This window comes from Alligator sinensis, unplaced genomic scaffold (assembly GCF_000455745.1).
Source record: "Alligator sinensis unplaced genomic scaffold, ASM45574v1 scaffold926_1, whole genome shotgun sequence".
Lineage (NCBI taxonomy): Eukaryota > Metazoa > Chordata > Crocodylia > Alligatoridae > Alligator > Alligator sinensis.
Window position 1 is genome coordinate 187,556 of NW_005842679.1, and position 8,627 is coordinate 196,182.

General features: G+C 41.3%; 1 protein-coding gene across 1 annotated transcript in view; it reads left to right on the forward strand.

Moving 5' to 3' along the window:
* Positions 1 to 6,639, forward strand: part of MBTPS2 (membrane bound transcription factor peptidase, site 2) — a 57,086-nt gene extending 50,447 nt beyond the window's left edge. Inside the window, exon 12 of the transcript XR_003096301.1 lies at positions 6,061 to 6,639. The gene's annotated coding sequence lies outside the window, so the exon portion shown is untranslated. The remainder of the gene's footprint in view (positions 1 to 6,060) is intronic.
* Positions 6,640 to 8,627: the final 1,988 nt, after the last annotated feature.

The window sequence follows — 8,627 nt, forward strand, 5'->3', positions numbered from 1 at the left end:
ATCAGCAGGATTCTGCAGAGTTGCTCATCACTTCTTCCTGCTTCCAGATGCCTCTGGGATTTGTAGTCCACAGTCACAGCCAGCAATAAGTTTTTAGCAGGGCAGGGCAGCTATGTACTCAGGGAAAGGGAAATTTAACCCCCCACCCTCCCTGGCCCCAGACCCCAGCCAGGGTTTGCCTGGGGCGGGGTGGGGAGCAGGCCCTGCTTCCCTCCCCCCACCCCCCGCAACCCTTCTCTGCTAGAGCAGACAGCACAGCCCAGCCCAGCCCAGGGCTGGAAGGGAAGTTGGGATGCTGGGGGACTCTGATTTAGCTTAAACTAGGAAGGGGTCTGGGACAGAAGTTTCATAAACTGATTTGACCCAAATCAGTTGAGTCTGATACTAGATTTAACCAGGTTTATCTTAAATCAGTTTCAGCCATTTTGAAACTGGTTTATGTGCACTGAACTTCTGTTCTGTTACAGGTTTAAACCAGTTTCTGATTACTTAAACTGGTTTATGCATAACTTCTGCCCCTAGCCCTTGTGGCAGGTCACAGCTGTGTAAGTGGGGGACAGTGAGAGATGGTTTTTAGCTTGAATGTGATTTTTTAAAACTTGAGTTAACACTGATTCCAATCAACATTAGAGAAGCTTAAAGTGTAATAAGTAACAAAGCCCATGGTAGAGGAGCAGGTAATTGAACCCTGGATGTTATAATCTGTGTTAGTCCAGTGATGATGTAGACTGACAAGGGGGCATAGCTGGCATCCAGGTCCATTTCAAGGCTATATGCCTGGGTGAGAATAGGAGTTAAGTAGTGTGTTCCTGGAAAAATGTCATTTGAGGTCTCTGTTCATGTTAAGTCTGTGTGTATTTAACAGTGAAATCGTAATTGTTTAGTGTTCCTCCTGTGCTGCTGTGTATACAGTAGGGGTGATATATAGCATCTCACTGGCTGTCTCTTGCCCAAGGAGTTGCTTTATTTTGGCTGTGTTAATTTTAGTTAAAATTGTTCTGTTGAGATTGATCTGGGGTCGTAACTGATTAGAGAAAAGAATATGAGTATGTGTAAAGTGCATTTTGTGACTGTTTGGCTTTGTTTTTTTAAATGAACGTAGACCAGATCCTTGTTTTTGCATGTCAGGACAGTAAGCACTGGTTCAGCCTGCTCTTTGGCAATTGAAGAGCATCTGATTTCTGATTTCCAAAACATTGCAAATACTAGCACTTAAAGTTTGCGGCATTGACAAAACAAATGTAACATTTTGTGCACTTACCGGTTATGTGTTTGTGTAATGCAGGGTCTGTTTCTGTCTGGTGTTAATATGAAATATTTTCCCTGATAAAAGTAAGTCAAATTCACTCAGATTTTGTGTCGGCACGTAGACCAAGATTTTCAAAACAGACAAGCTCCCATTTTGGTACCTGAATGTTTGGAATGGTAAGATACTGAAAAAATGTTTGGCCCCCTCCTCCCCCTGCAATAACTTTCAGAACAATGGGAGTTTCCTTGGGTTCAATGCACTTTTAAAAAACTGATTGCTTTGTTAAAGGGGTGAAATAGAAGTTTAGCTAATAGTGTCTGACCCACTCTGGGAAACTCTGTAGCTAATAGTGTCTGGGAAACTCTGAGTTTCCCAGCTTACACAGAGTGGTGCCAAGAGTAACTTCAACAGAAACGACACAGGCTCTATTCTCATTGCTACACTCTGCTTCGTGTGCTCTAATGTCTCGTTGACCATTGATGTGTCACTGTATTTTCTCATTATTGCCTGTGTGTTTCTAGGAATAATGTAGCACAAGGAAAATAAACTTTTCTTCTAAGATGATGTAAATAGGTATTGGACGAGGGAACATGTCAGGCAAACTAACAAGATGCAAAATTTGTTAACATCCCACAAGTATTGTTATTGTCTTTGACTCTAAAAGCTCCTTTTTGGGATGTGATGTAGTCCCTGCCTTCACCTGGACTTCAGTCCTCATCTTCTCTGGCTGATCCTATGCGACTCTGCCCGTTGCAGGTCTATCAACGTCCTAAAGGGGCTTAAAGCAATAAACTAATGGAAATTGCCAGCAGGCTTTCCTTTCTTCAGGGGGCCTCAGACAGGCTTTCAGCAGTTATAAGAAATGCCATTTTGTGTCAGATCCAGTCTCCTTTCCCTCATAGTGGCAAGGAGTGGATGCTAACTCCTTGGATCCAGGGTGATCCATCCCTTGCTTCTCTTGTCCCTACAGCTTCCTGGTTGTCAGGACTGGGCCCTGAGCTATGAATGTGTATTCGTTTATTCAGGCAGTTGCTATCTGATCTGTACTCCTCCTTTTCAAGGCCTTTCTTTTACGCTTTGCAGATGTGGTGGAGTAGGGCTGCTTGAGTTTATGGCAGCTCTGTTTCTTCTTCCTGCCCAATGTGGAGTCTGTTCTCTGTCGTAGGTACATATATTTTGAATTTACCTTGCAGATGTTTCTCTGATCATAATTCTAATATATTTTGATTGGCACTAGCTATGACTCAGTAGAACTGATTGACTTTGATATTGAAGGGAATTGGGGTTTTTTTTGGCTACACGCAGATCGCACTATTCTGTATGCGTCAAGAGTTGCAGCACTGTTTACTCTTCCAATGTAGTGACTGCTGTGGCTGCTTCAAAACTATTCCCTGGTTAAAGTTTTAAACTCAGTTTGATAAATTCATAATTTTGTTCACTGTAAATATTGTCTGACAGCCTATGCGAGCAGAGGAGGACGGATATAAAGATTTCCCTATCCTCAGCTAAGAGCTTTGTGCTGGGGTGCTGATGACTGCATTCGTTTGCTCTGAAGGTAATTGGTCACTTAACATGCCACTTTTGCACTGTATACATAAGAAAATAAATCTAATTAATCCTACTGCACATGGTGCTCACTAAGGGCAGACTGCCACTTTTTCTCACACTGGGTAAACTTTACTATGTAAAAAGCCCCATCTTTTCTAATGGACCAGAAAAATCAGTTTTTTCTGGTCTAATGGACCAGAAAAAAACAATTAAATCTTGTTCAATAAGCTTTAGTTAAAGCACTCCCACCGCCATTTTCCGGCACGGGGAGGCTAATGCATATGATGCTGCAGGCACTTTAATTAGAGCGGCTCTCAGAGCTGCTCTAATTAAAGCACCCCCAACACTTCCAGAGCACGTCTATAAACACCCCAAATTAGCAAAACATGTAACTATGAAGATAAGTAGATACTTAGTCCATCCTTGTTCAGCTAAGGGTGTCTGCTTGTCTAAGAGCATACCTAGGTCTCATTGAAGTCTAAGTTTTACAAGAAAAGGTTGTATTTAGTTGTGTTCAGGTGCTTTGAACCGGACCCTAAACTAGCTTTGACTGCAAAATAAAATCAGGGGTAAGCTTTGCCTAAAAGATGACGTCCAGTGTAGCTACTTGTGGGCAACAGGAATGCATAGCCTTAACCAGGCCATGAACAAATTGTTGCCCATCCCATTCAGCTTCATGATGTTTGTAAGGAAGTGCCATTTCTAACTGTATACAGATTTTGGTTGCATCTGTGTAGTGGGAAAAGATGCAGTTAGAAGAAAATAGATTGGGACACTCAAGATTGTATGTGGATTTTTCCTTTAATTCTTGAGCAGTTTGTAATGTACAGAGAGACTGCATCTGAATTCTTTTTGTTTTCATTTAATTTTTTATTTATGTGAAATCTCTTCATGCTTTCACTACGTTTCCAAAGATGATTAAAGATGTTCTAGATAGTACTAATGTATGTACAGTAGCAATATATTTCTCAGCCTTTTCAGGATTGCAGCACCCCACCTCCTCTTTTTGAATGTCAAAGTTCCCCTGGCTGAGAACTGCGGTTGGTGCTGCCTCAGTTTACCTCAGTGCTTCTCAGCTGGGTTTTGCTGCTTCTAAGTGAAACTATACCACATGCCTGCTGCATGGCCAGCCTGGGAAGGGCTGTGCCATGTGGGCCCGCTCCCTCTGCATTAGGGCTCTCTAATTACCTGAAAGCAGGCAGGAGATTCATGCTGTGTAACCCATCCCTACCTGGTTCGGTGCCCCCTACACTCCTCCCAGAAACAAAAGCGGATGGGACAGTTCCACCATGAGGTACCTAACCAGGAAGCGCCGCACAGCATAAAGCTGCTTTGCTGCCTGCTTTCAAATGATTAAAGAGTCCTAATGCAGAGGAAGCACAACGCAGCAGTTTTATCTGGCTGCTGCCGCCGTGACACCCCAGTTGAGAGCCATTGATTTACAGCATGCGATTAAATTAGTATAAAAGACAAATTTTGATTTCTGTATAGGTAAGTTTGCTAATCTTTTCTGTATAAATTTATATCCCCATCAGATGGGGAAAAAGAAATGTCTAATTTTCAGACGTTCTAGGTTGGTCTTACTTGAACTTCTTATCTGTAAAGTCTTAAATATTTTATGCTATGTTGGCAAATAAAACGGGCTGACTTCCTTTTGAGTTAAACGTGGTGGATTTCTCTAGGAAAGCTTTATATTAAAGTTGCATAGAAATCATTGAAAAATACGCAGCTTAGCACTGAAATCTCTTCAGTCAGCCTTTTAATGATGATATCATGGCTAACTATTTTATCTGCGTATCAAAAAGTTATCAATACTGCAAAATACTATTGCCCATAATGACTTTTTTTGTGAATGCATGTGTATATACTGTATATGTCATACTTCATCTGTTTAGAGGTAAGTTATCACTTATCAGTCCTCCATAACTTCAGATTTGTGGTGTATAAAATTACTGGCTTTTTCTGGAATTTTAAACTTGTAACTTGTTCCTCTCCCACAATTGAGCCATATGGATTTTTCTTTATGCAATAAAACTCACATGCCCATGTAACCACAGCTGAATGAGCTGCTTAATGTGACTGGAAAAAGATACAACTTTAAGATCAGTCTTGTATAGGGAAATTTGGGCCTGTTAATAACCTCCTTCTGTTTACAAGGCTTCACTTAAAGTAAGGGCCAATATTGGGCCCATTGAAAAAATAAGAATTTGCAGTTGTCTGAGTGAGGGTGTATTATTTTGAACACTGATAGGATTTATAGAAACAGAAGATGGGAGAAGATAGTATACTGTTAAAACAACATTCCCAACAGAGGGCTGGCCTGTGTCAGTTAGTGTTTCAGCTCTGTGTTGACCTATCTGATTTGCTGATTTAATTTGAGCAAAAATACACCAATGCTTATGATCCAATTATCCCAACACTTCTGAGTACTGTGCAATATTTAGCCCTTGTATGGGAAAGAAATGCCTATTACCCTATGAAACCGTTTCAACAACCTGCACAGTTTTCATGTGAATTACATGTCTTCACTAGACCATATATCTACATGGTAAATTGACAATCCCTTGCCAACACTGCCCTCAAGCACACTATATAGCTCTGGGCTGGCTGCCTTTTAAGATGGAGCCATGTAGGTGCCTCCATGTGGGCGGGCTAGTTAGCTTGGACCAGAGAAATGGACCTTGTCAATAAGGGATGGTAATTAACCCATTCAGAGCACTGTGCACGGCAACCTGCTGCACAGCTTGTTGGAGGGAAACACAGCCTGGCAACTTACTATACAGACCAAATGACAATGAGATACAAAAAAAAAGTCATCTGTGGAAATGAACCTGCCAGTATATAGTTGTTGTTGTGATATCGATCCAATAATGAATACGTATTTGTAAAGTATTTGTTCTGTGTACGTGAGCTCAAACTAACTGATCCTAACCAATCCCGTCTCAATTTTGTTCTGTTTCTTGTAAGGCAGTTTGGTCTAGTTCAGGTAAATCAATACTGGTAGTTTTTCTGTATGTTATATCCTGTTCTGCATATATGTGACCATGTATAAAGCCATCAGTTCTTTAATAATTTGACCAGGATGTGGCATACATGTTAATGTGGACTAGAGACAATGTGCAGCCAAAATGGCATGGGTACCATATATAATCCAGGGACTGCCAGAACACCTGGACTATGCCCCCACCTCCTGGGCACCCTGTTAACATGTGGAGAGCAGATGGCAGAGCCACGCCTATTAAGGTTTTCTTTTTTGTCCTCAGATGTTACTTGGGGCAATTTTTGAACTTCCATTCCTGAAGTACCACAAAAGGACAGGCATGGCTATACATTTCCACCTATACTACTGAGCTAATATGAAGTTTAAAAGCAATAGTTTGCTCACTGTGTAAGACTTGATATCCAAATAATTGCGTCAGAAATCTGATTTACTCTTTGGCATGCTCTTTAAATAATTGTTTCAAGTCCCCAGTGTCTTTCTACAACCTCTGTTTAAGGTTTAGGTGTACAAAAAGTTTATAATTTTCACCTAATCTGTGGAATATTTTTGTTTAAACCTTTTTCCTCTTTACACATCCTGTTTTCTGATGCTGGCTTGCAACTGTGGGATGTCTGACTTTTGGATCAAGTGTTTCCACTGGGCATTGTTCATAATATTGATTAAGAACATGTTGCATTCTGAAAACATTCAAAGCAGGCAAACTAACAAATGTACCCAGCATTGTTCTGTTTGAATAACATATTGTTTGTCCCTCCTCCCAGTTCACCAAACAAACAATAAGTATTGTTTTGTACTTACAATAAATGTATGTTGATTGCAAATAAATGATTTGTCAAGACATTTGACCTATTTTTGAAACCAGGCTTGAAGTGTGCAATTCTTTGTGACAAATATGTTCTGGGGATGTTTTCTAAAATTAGAAATTTAAGATGATTAATGATGAAAATCCAGATTAAAATTGGCTTTGCATATTTTTAAAGTGAAGGACTTTGTTTCACAGTGTGCTCTATTTAATTGTATAGCTTAGGGACTGACAATACTTCTCAAACTGCAGTCACTCACACTGGCGATCTTCAAAAAGCATCTTGACGCACACCTTGCTGGGGTCATCTAACCCCAGCAGTCTTTTCTGCCCAAGTGCAGGGGGGCTGGACCCAATTATCTTGTGAGGTCCCTTCCAGCCTCTAACATCTATGAGTCTATGCATCTGTGAATCCATGTACTTCCTCAAAAAATGCATGCATGCTCATGAAGAACACAGAACTGTCAGGGCTGCCATTAGAACTCTTGAAATCATTGGGAACTAGTCAGTTTTGTAGCGAAACTTTAAAAATGAGGGGGGAGAGCTGCTCTGAAATTAACTAATTCCCCCTCGTTTTCAGGGCTTCTAGTAACAGCCATGAAACTGATTTCTTCCCATCAATTTCAACACTTTTAATAGAAACCCTTGGTTTTGCTTCCTCTTTACTATTTCTGATGCCAGTTATGTAGATACCAAGTAGGTGCTCCTAGTCAGTTTATGCACTTCACTAATACATAAATAATCAATGTTTTACTACCAGTGGGTTTTGTGGTAAGTGAATTACTTAGTCTTTTCCAATGTGCATATAAATGGAGGGTGCAACTTGTGCACTTCCATGGCACCTATAGTAACTGAACACTTTATGAATAAAAATGTCAATCCTTTCTCTTCCTCTTTTTTAACAGCAGGTAGTACAAGTACCTTGATGAATGACTGAGGCAGGCCTATGAGAGAGGGAGAAACTTAGGAGAGTAAATCTAAATCTTGCATTTATTTCTGAAAGGTGAGAACCTTGATAGTTTAGGTCTGGTGGCTGTGCGTTCTGTAGCTTAGTTTCTGAAGTTTTTCCCCAAGACTTGTGAACTTTTCTAAGTCTGTTGACTATTTTTGTTGCCATGGTGAAATGTGGCTGATATGTGCCCTAGTGATGGATCACTTGCATTGGTACATGTGTTGCCAGTAGGTCAAGGGAAGTATTTATTCCCCTCCATTCAGCACTGGTGATGTTGCCCTGTGGGGTCAGGCCAACTCTCAGGATCTCAATATTGCGCTGTTAGACAGGAGGGTGAGACACAATTGCACATATACAAACACACGAATCAGTTGGGTGCGCGCGTGCACGCACACACACACACACACACACACACACACACACACACACACGCTATCAACTCAGGCACATACACATCCAAACCAGCCTAGGTACATGCATACCTATCACCAATTCAAGCACATACACACTACAGACCAAAAATTAGACAGCAATCAGCTGTCAATACCCACACACTCTGTACACATACACGGATCACTAATTCATATATCACGCGCTCAATGACATATATTCACCAGTGCACACACATACCACCAACCTACATATACACACAGGTGAGTTCCTAACTTGGATGGTACAGTATGTATGTGTGTGTTTGGGGTACTTGGGATACCTGAGGGAAGGTTAACGTGAGAGAGAAAGTGTAAGGAATGAAATTTGCTGGAACCAGGATTAGAACGGGTAGACTAGAGAGAAGCTGGCTGAGGAACTGGGGCTTGGGCTTACTTAAAGTCAAGTGGCCCCAGGGTTACTCGAGGTGACTGGTGCAAGGCAAAAGGCCTGGTGGCAAGGAGGAGACAGCCAGGAAAGAGAGAGGCAGAAACCTGGGAGCTTGGGGCTGGAAACTCAGGCTGGCAGCTTAGATGTTGGGCGGGGCAGATAAGTGGTGGCAAGGAGGAAACACTCAGGAAGCAGACAAAAATGCAACTCAGGGTTTCAAAATAACAGGTTTATTAAACAGACAACACACTACACA